This window comes from Ursus maritimus, unplaced genomic scaffold, assembly GCF_017311325.1.
Source record: "Ursus maritimus isolate PB19 unplaced genomic scaffold, ASM1731132v1 scaffold_2, whole genome shotgun sequence".
Taxonomy (NCBI): domain Eukaryota; kingdom Metazoa; phylum Chordata; class Mammalia; order Carnivora; family Ursidae; genus Ursus; species Ursus maritimus.
In genome coordinates this window covers 97095094-97106079 of record NW_024424452.1, presented here as the reverse complement: position 1 = coordinate 97106079, position 10986 = coordinate 97095094, and positions in this window count along the sequence as shown.

Below are 10986 nucleotides of genomic sequence, written 5' to 3'. Positions count from 1 at the left end.
GGCATAATATATTCGAAGTGCTGAATGGAAAAAACTTACAAGCAAGAATACTCTATTTAGGGGGCACCTGGGTGGTGCAGTCATTAAGCATCTGCCTTCGGCTCAGGGCATGATCCCAGCATTCCGGGATTGAGCCCCACATCGGGCTTCTCCTCTGGGAGCCTGCTTCTTCCTCTCCCACTCCCCCTGCTTGTGTTGCCTCTCTCACTGGCTGGCTGTCTCTCTCTGTCAAATAAATAAATAAAATCTTAAAAAAAAAATACTCTACTTAGCAAGGTTATCCTCAAGATGTGAAGGAGAGATAAAGAGTTTCCCAAACAAAAGATAAAGGAGTTTATCACCACAAAACCACCCTTTTCCAACCACAACATTATGAAACTAGAAATAAGGCACAAGAAAAAACTGGAGAAACACAAACACATGAACACTAAACAACATGTTACTAAACAACCAATGGGTCAATGAAGCAATCAAAGAAGAAACTGAAAAAAATACATGGAGAAAAATGAAAATGAAAACAATGGTTCAACACAGCAAAAGCAGTTCTTAGAGGGAGGTATATAGCAATACAGTCCTACCTCAAGAAACAAGAAAAAGCTCAGATAAACAATTTAATCTTATACCTGAAGGAAATAGAAAAAGAAGAACAAAGCCCAAAGTGAATAGAAAAAAGTAAATAATAAAGATCAGAGAAGAAATAAATTATCATAGAGACTAAAAAAAGAGAGAGAGAGAGAGAGAGAAATCAATGAAACCAAGAGATGGTTCTTTGAAAAGATAAACACAATTGAAAAACCCTTAGCCAGACTCATCAAGAAAAAAGAGAAAAGACCAACAAATAAAATCAGAGATGAAAGAGGAGATGTAACAAGTGACACCACAGAAATACAAAGGATTATAAGAGAATACTACAAAAAAAAAAAATATGCCAACGAGCTAGACAAGCTAAAAGAAATAAATAAATTCCTAGAAATACAATCTTCCAAAATGGAACCAGGAAGAAATAGAAAATCTGAACAGACCAATTACAAGCAATGAAACTGAACTAGTAATCAAAAAACTATCAAAAAGTAAAAGTCCAGGACCAGACGGATTCACAGAGGAGTTCTACTAGACATTTAAAGAACAGTTAACACCTTGTCTCCTCAAACTATTCAAAAAAATAGGTGAGGAAGGAAAGCTTCCAAATACATTCTATGAGCCAGGATTACCCTGATACCAAAACCAGACAAAGACACTCACACAGAGGGGGGGAGAAAAGCACTACAGACCAAAATCCCTCATGAACATAAATGCAAAAATTCTCAAGAAAATATTACCAAACTGCATACAACAACACATTGAAAAGATCATTCACCATCATCAGGTGGGATTTGTTCTGGGGATGCAAGGATGATTCAATGTTTGTATACCAATCAATGTGATAGAAGGATATACAACAAAACGGATAAAAATCCTATGATCATCTCAATAGTTGTGGAGAAAACATTTGACAAGATTCAACAGCCATTCATGATTAAAAACTGTCAACAAAATAAGATGAAACCAGAAAGGGAGACAAACCATAAGAGACTCTTAATCATAGGAAACAAACTGAGGGTTGCTGGAGGGGAAGGGGATAGAGGGATGGGGTAACTGGGTGATGGACATTAAGGAGAGTATGTGATATAATGAGCACTGGGTATTATATAAGACTGACGAATCATAGCTCTGTACCCCTGAAACCAATAATACATTATATGTCTATTAATTGAATCTAAATTTTTAAAAAAACCTTCAAAAAATAAAATAAAATAAAACTGTCAACAAAATGGGGTTAGAGGGAACATACCTCAATATAATAAAGGCCATATATGAAAAACCCAGAGCTAACAACATTCTCAATGATGATGGACTAAGAGCTTTCCCTCTAAGATCAGGAACAAGACAAGGATGTCTACTCCTGCCACTTTTATTCAACATAGTACGAGAAGCCTTAGCCACAACAATTAGACAAGAAAAAGAAATAACAGGAATCCATATAGGTAAAGAAGTAGTTAAACTGTCATTCTTCACAGATAACATGATCTATAAATAGGAAATTTTAAAGACTATCAAAAAACTATTAGAAATAATAAACAAGGGCGCCTGAATGGCTCAGTTGGTTAAGCATCTGCCTTTGGCTCGGATCATGATCCTGGAGTTCCAGGATGGAGTCCCACATCGGGCTCCCTGGTCCGCAGGGAGTCTGCTTTTCCCTCTGCCCTTCACACTGCTCATGCTCTCACGCTCTCTCTCTCTCAAATAATAAAAATAAATAAAATCTTTAAAAGAAATAATAAACAAATTCAGTAAAGTAGCAGAATACAAAATTAAATACCCAGAAATTGGTAGTTTTTCTATACAGTAACAACAAGGTCACGGAAAGAGAAATTAAAAACAATATTTATAATTGTGCCAAAAATAGTAAAATATCTAGGAATAAACTTAACCAAAGAAGTAAAAGATCTGTACTCCAAAAACTACAAAACACTGATGAAAGAAATCAAAGATGACACAAAGAAATGGAAAGATATTTCATGCTCACGGGCTTGAAGAATTAATATTGTTAAAATGTCCATACTACCCAGAGCAATCTACAGATTCAATGCAGTCCCCATTAAAATACCAACAGCATTTTTGGGGTGCCTGGGTGGCTCAGTCAGTTAAGTATCCACCTCTTGGTTTCTGCTCAGATCATGATCTCATGAGTCATGAGTTCAAGCCCGCATGGGGAATCAATGCTCAGCACGGAATCTGCTTGGAGATTCTGTCCCTCCCCCTGCTCTCTTTCTCTCTCTCTCAAAATAAATAGATCTTTAAAAAATAAAATACGAACAACATTTTTCACAAAACTAGAACACATAATCCTAAAATTTGTATGAGACCACAGAAGACTCTGAATAGTCAAAGCAATCCTGAGAAAGAAAAAGAAAGCTGGAGATGTCACAATTCCAGATTTCAAGATATACTACAAAGCTATAGTAATCAAACCAGTATGGTACTGGCATAAAAATAGAAACATAAATCAATGGACCAGAATATGGAGCCCAGAAATAAACCCTCATTTATATGGTCAATTGATCTATAACAAAGGAGGCAAGAATATACATTGGGGAGGGGCGCCTGGGTGGCTCAGTCGTTAAGTGTCTGCCTTCGGCTCAGGGCGTGATCCCAGAGTTTCAGGATCGAGCCCTGCATTGGGCTCCCTGCTCCACTGGGAGCCTGCTTCTTCCTCTCCCACTCCCCCTGCTTGTGTTCCCTCTCTCGCTGGCTGTCTCTCTCTGTCAAATAAATAAATAAAATCTTTAAAAAAAAAAAAAGACTATACAATGGGGAAAAAACAGTTTCTTCAATAAATGGTCCTGGGGAAACTGGACAGCTTCATGCAAAAGAATGAACTGGACTACTTTCCTACACCATACACCAAAATACACTCAAAATGGATTAAACACCTAAATATGAGAACTGAAACCATAAAAGTCCTACAAAAGAACACAGGCAGTAATTTCTCTGACATCAGCCATAGCAACATTTTTCTAGATATGTCTCCTGAGGCAAGGGAAACAAAAGTAAAAATAAACTATTGGGGACTGTATCAAAATAAAAAGGTTTTGCACAGCCAAGAAATCATCAAGAAAACAAAAAAGACAGCCTATTGACTGGGAGAAGATATTTGCACATGATATATTTGATAAGGGATTTATATCCAAAATATATAAAGAACTTATACAACTCAATGCCAGAGATCGAATAATCTAATTAAAAATGGACGGAAGTTATGAACAGATATTTCTCCAAAGACGACATACAGGTGGCCAACAGACACATGAAAAGATGCTCAACATCACTAATCATCAGAAAATGCAAATGAAAACCACAATAAGATACCACCTTATTAGAATGGCTTATACCTGTTAGAATGGCTAAAACAAAAACAAAAAACAAGAAACAGTAAGTATTCGAGAGAATGTGGAGAAAAAAGGAACCCTCATGCACTGTTGGTGGGAATGTGAATTGGTGCAACTACTGGAGAAACCAGTATGGACACACATTGTGAGAACCAATGGAAAGGAGCCTGAGCTGCTGGAACCCATTCTCTATGCATTCGTGGCATGGTAAGTGTAATAATAATAATAATAATAATAATAATAATAATAATAATAATAATAATAATATAAAAGACCTCAAGACTGTGAAAACAAAACAAAACCCACTAATTTGAAAATATAAATGCACCCAGTTATGGGATGAATAAGTCAGGGGAATAAAAGGCGTCATAAGGAATATAGTCAATGATACTGTAGTAGTGATGTAACAGGACAGACAGTTGCTACACTTGGAGTGAACACAGTAAGTATAAATTGTCTGAATCATGTACAACTGAAACTAATATAATATGTATGAACTACACTTAAATTTTAAAAATAAATAAAAAATAAACATGCAATTTCCATATGACCTAACAACTGAACTCTTGGACATTTATTTCAGAGAAATGAAAGTCTATGTTCAAACAAAAACGTCTGGAAAAAAAAAAAACATATGATCCAGTAATTCCACTACTGAGTATTCCACATAAAACATTAATTCAAAAAGATACCTGCATCCCTATGTTTATTGCAACATTATTTACAAAGCAAAGACATGGAAACAATCTAAGTGTCCATCAATGGATAAAGATGTGACTATATATATAACTTAATATTACTCGGCTATAAAAAAAGCAGTAAGATCTTGCTGTTTTTGACAACATGCATGGACCTAGGGAGTATTATGTTAGGTGAAGTAACTCAGAAAAGACAAACACTGGGTGATTTCACTTACATGTGGAATCTAAAAGCCAAACAAACAAAAGCAGAAAAACCCATGAATACAGAGAACAAACTGATAGTTGCCAGAGGGGAGGGGGTAGTGGGATATACAAAATGGGTGAAGGGGAGTGGGAGGTACAGACTACTAGTTATGGAATGAATAAGTCATGGGGATAAAAGGTACAGCATAGGGAATATAGTCACTGGTATTGCAACAGCATTGTATGGTGACAGATGGTAGCTACATTTGTGCTGAGCATGACATGACATATAGAGTTGTCGAATCATCATTTTGTACACCTAAAACTAATGCAACATTGTGTATCAACTATATTTCAGTTTTAAAAAATAAAAATAAAATTTAAAAATTAATACATTTCGGGTGGCGCAGTTAGACGATAAGCGTCTAACCTTTGGCTCAGTTCATGATCCCAGGATGGAGCCCTGCATCGGGCTCCCTGCTCAGCTGGGAGTCTGCTTCTCCCTCTCTCTCTCCTTCTGCCCTTGCGCATGCTCTCTTTCTCTCAAATAAATGAATGAAATCTTTAAAAAAATTTTTTTCAAAAAAATTCAACATCTACCACTATATTATCACATACAGCGTCCCAAGTAACAATAGTGCAAGGATATCCAACTAATTTAGAAAATTTTAACAATTAAAAGGGTTTAGTTGAAGGATTAAGAGTAAAATTAACCCAGGCACATGAGTATATAGATTCCTAACAATTGATGATAGACCAATGTTTGGGAAGGTAATCAAAAAGATGTGATTGCCAATCGACCCATGAACTGGACCCAGGCACTCAGAGGCTCTTCACTCCCATCCCTGTCTTTGGAATGTGTATTCTACTTGCCTTTCCAGCTCCTACAGGCTTCTCCAAGGACATAGCCTTGAGATAGTGATGTGGTATCGAGAACACCTGCACAGTATATATGACTGAACCCAGTGAAGACTTCTAGGTAAACTTTGATTTGGCAGCAGGTATGGGGGATTCCTTCACCTTGCTATTGTCTAAGACAAGCCTTGTATGTACATTTCCTTTGCTTACTAAAACTGTCACCTACCAACCTGAGTGGGCTGCCTCTTTCTTTTCTCTCTCTCTGCCCTCTGCATATGAGGTCCAATTTTAGATTTCACCTGGGAAGCTCCCGAGGAGGAGGTTCTAAACCAACAACTACCCATTAAGGCTAAATGCTTTGAAGGTCCCAATTTAGAAAATGTTCTTGGAATAGATGTAATAAGACATAGACAAATAAAAAAAAAATTCAAGAACACCTAAAGGAGCAAATTAATGCCCCTACTATTTCAACACTTAATAATCCAATCTAGACTTGTTAAAGTCAGATGAGTCATATAGGTTTTCAGTAGATTATGGGAAGTTAAATACTCTCCCCAAATTGAGGGAGTACTCCCAGATACAGGCGCTGTCATACACAATATCATCACTGGATCATGAACTTACTATATGGTGATAGACTTATCTGACACATTGTTGCTATTCCAATTGATGAAGAGAGCCAACCCATGACTGCCCTTATATGGGAAGGCAGACAATATCAGTTTACTAGGTTACCACAAAAATATCACAACAGCCCAGTAACAGCCCCCAACTTTCTAACACAAAACATCCAGGCCTTGCAAGAAAACCAACACATACACAAACCAGCATTTCCAGTATTGATGACCTACTTATTTATGGTGATAACTTGGAAGAACAGACTAGAGTCACAACACAGTTAATTGAATTCCTTACCCTCAGAGAATGAACAATTGACCCAAGTAACATTCAAGGACCCCACACTACAATAAAATTTCTAGGTCTTCTGAAGGCAAAAAGTACCAGACCCAGTCACAGACAAGCTCGACTGCATTCCATTCGTACCAGAAAAGCAGCAGCTCTGAAACGGATAGGACTGTTTGGATATTGGAAACAGCACATACCACATATGAGGATCATATTAAAAACATTTATGAAATAATTAGGAAGAGTAAGGAATTTAGATGACCAGAGACTCAAGAGGCAGCCTTTACTTATTTCATAAATGCTGTCAGAACTTGTAACTCACTGGCACCAGCTGATGAGGACTCTAGAGATAAACCAGGGTGCCTACGCTCACAAAGGTTTGCAACATGGTCTCTGTGGACTAAAACACCACAGGACCCCAAATATTACCCAATGGTATTTTGCCCCGGGGCTCCTGGGTGGCTCAGTTGGTTGAACATCTGCCTTTGGCTCAGGTCATGATCTCAGGGTCCTGGGATCGAGCCCTGCATCGGGCTCCCTGCTCAGTGGGAAATCTGCTTCTCCCTCTCCTTCTGCCCCTCCCCCTCTGCTCATGCTCTCTCTCTCTCTCTCTCTCTCAAATAAATAAAATCTTTTTAAAAAAAAAAGAAGAAAAAAAGGAAATTCCTGTGGCCCAAGAACAGAAACGAACCAATTAAAGGCTCACCTGGGCACTGTATGAGTCCTACAAAATACAAAGCCGCTAACAGAAAATAAACTAATAAACTCCAACAGCCTATACTGGAACGGGTAAGGCAGTGACAAAAAGAGAGAAACTACTCCTGACCATAAAGTCCTAACATGGAAATGGTATATTTCCAAGACAAATGGATTGAAGGTCAACTTCTGTATGAACTGAGAAAATCTAATATGCCAATAGTGGACGGGCCAGAATTCCTGAGGGGTGAGCCTATCCAATCTCCAGCAGTTGGGCAACGGGGACTGCGGTGGTCCATGGCACTCAACAATGCCTCGTGAATGGATGGATCAGCCTCCATGACACCACCTGGAAAATGCTGGCAGGCAGTAGCCTTGAGGACTAATGATGGTCCAACCCTGTCAGAATCAGGCTCGAGGAAATCAGCACAATATGCCGAGTTAATAGCCATAAAATTGGCGATTGAACAATCTGTTAAGGAAAATCAGAATGACGTATATCTCTCTCAGACTCATGGGCAATAGCTAATGGAGTAGCTTTTTAGTCAGGAACATGGCAGGAAAGTGACTGGAAAATAGGAAATAAGAGCATATGGAGTAAGGAGATATGGCAGAAGATAGCACTGGCTGATAACTGCGTGTTCATCACACATCTCTGCACGTCAGAAAGACAACTCTGAGTAATGAAACTTAATGACCAGATAAACTCACTACAAAAACAAAGAAGCTAAAATTCCTAAAACAAAAACCACAATGATTCATGACTAACAAGGAAACCAATTCAAAACACAAACATACATAAACAAGAAGGATAATGGAACATAAAACCTGGGCACAAAGTTATGCCGACTGATTGGATCGTCGCATGGGCGCGTATCACCAAACAGGTCATGTTGGCACAAAAGGCACTAGAACGTGGTCAAGAAACACGTATATATGTACCAAATACCTCCAATTTCAAATTAAGATGTGTGGGACTTGCCGAAAGTTTAAAGATTGGAGGTCACTAATGAATACTCCAGGTAAGGTCAAAGATGACAGACCCTTCCAGATTATACAAATGATTATATAGAACGCTTTCCTGTATCAGAGAATCAACTATATGCATACATCATTGTAGAGACACGGTCAGGAATAGGATTACTCTTAATCTTTGCAGGAAAACTGATCAAAAATCCACCATCAGAGCATTAGAAATCTGGATTGCTTGCTATGGTATCCCAACCATCATAGAATCAGATCGGGGCACCCACTTCAAAGGAAAGCAAATACAAGAATGGGCTAAGGAACAAAGCATAATGTGGAACCGCCACTTAAACCTACAAGCCAACCACATCTGGGACAAATGAAAGGTGTAATGGCTTATTCAAGCAGAAACTTACTAATCCTGTTATAAAAGCTAGGGCTAAAGCAATTGGGGAGGTGGCAAGATCTCTAAACCGTAAATACAGAAAGAATGGAACAACTCCTATTGGATTAATATTACAAGAACCCACAGAGATAAGAGTACTAACAATACCCCAGAATCTAAATTAGAAAGAAAAATATTCATTAAAAGAAACCGTAATGATATATATTTATATATAGTACCGTAGAAATTATAGCACTTGCCACCAATAAAACCTATAGGATGACTGTAGAAAAAAACATATTACATCAAATTAAAGATAATATGATGCTTCTATAAAAATGTCAGGCATAAAGAACACCATCTTTATTGTATTAACACCAGATGCCTAATATTTAGCCTAGCATAATGCAGGGTGACTACACTTGGGGAAATGTTGGCAAAAATAGACATAATAATGACAGATATACTTGAGTGGCAAAAACAAGAAGAAAGAATTTAAAATGTCTAGGATACTATCCTTATTTTGCAGGCAGGAATCCACTATGCATCTTTAACCCTATCAAGATTATTAAGCGGGTCAAGGCAGCATGCTGCCTGCTGGCCATACTCCATTGCCTCTTGCTCGCTATTGGCTACCGTCCTCATTGCGGCTAAGGATACTCTTCTGACAGCTCCAGCAATAGCAGTTGTGCCAGTGTTCTGACCTGGAATGTCACCTCCGGTCCAGTACAACTCCACCGTCTGCCATATCCACTACTTTCTCCAGGGATCACCATGCCGGTCACCTCATTGCAATGGAGCACTCATCGACATCACCAGTGTCACCAAACCCGACTTCTCCACCCCATCCTTCACTGTCAGCACCATCTACTCACTGGGAAAGCTTCAGTCAATAGAGACACTAAATATTTAGGGAAGCTGATGAAGCAATGGAAACTTCCATTTTAATCTCCGTAAGAATCAACAAGGATCTTGAACAACAACTCTTATTAGACATTGACTTCAAGGATGAAGACTGGTCTGAACCACTAACTGACTCTTGGTATCATAACCCAGCATATACCAAGGCAACTGGTGCTGAATTTTGTACTTTTATCTTACTGAATTGAGTGCAGCATTGGACACATGACGAAGACACTGAAAATAACCCAGATTTAGTTCCTGATTTGTGTGTTAGCATTTTATTGTAAAAGAACAGCTGCTGAATACGCAGAATGGGCAATTATATCTTTAAATAAGAATAGGCCAAAAAAATTGATCACTTACTACACTCCCAATTTTCACTGTTTAGTCCATATTCACCTATTAGAAAACAATAGATATGAATGAACAATGTAATAGATCGGCGGATATTATATCCAGACTTTAACAGAACAGGGACACCTTGTAAGGTATACATAGGACACGTAGGAAACGTAGCATATAGCATATATCATTATCCTTTGTGGTATAGATCAGGCTTCTTTTTCACAGCACTGATTTCTACCCTAAGAATATGGCAATCTATGTTAATAAAACCTCTCCCAGTCATACCCTACAAGAGTAGCCTATACCTTGAAATTTAACATGTAGGACTTTCTAGCCAGACACAGATACCCTAATTGTGTTCAGTTTTAGCCAACCTTATTTATGCTCAATTTACAATGTATGCCAAAGACAGATTCACTCAAAGGAAGGAAACCCTTACAGTTCCTTGTTGGACTGGTAGAGGTTTAACTGGAGCAACAATGGCAAGCCATTTTTTTCTCAATTCCAAATCCATCAAATCATATTAAATTTTCAATTTTTGAAACCAAACAATCTCAATAGAACACACATGCAAGGGTAGCTTTGTCATCATTGGGTACACAGATGGAAATATTCACAATACATTACAAAACATAAATTTCACACAAAAGTAAACACAGCAATGGAAACCTGACATAAAGTAGCTGGAGAAAACACTAAAAATAATACTAAAAAACAACATAAAGCATGTTTCTCTGTTGATTGTCAATGTTATAGTTCGGAATGGTCGGTATGTGGGGTAGTCTTAGGACAGCTACAATCTCAAGGCGGTACTGGTCGCCTGAGATGACAGCCCAGTAGAAATCACACATCCTAATGGCTCTAATTCCTTGGGCAACTGTGAAATTAGAATATTGGTGTTTAAAGGAGGAAATAGGACATTGGGTTACCCACATTTACAGTTTCCCAATATCAAAAGGGAGAGTGGAGCGTACTGGCCATAGAAAGCCCCCTTATGATAGAAGGAAAATGTGTTTCTAAAGATATATTGCTGGAATGAACAAAAATGCCTTTATTATTCTGGGTACACCTTATAGTACAAGTACAAGGATCAAGGACTATGGCTTTGATGCGT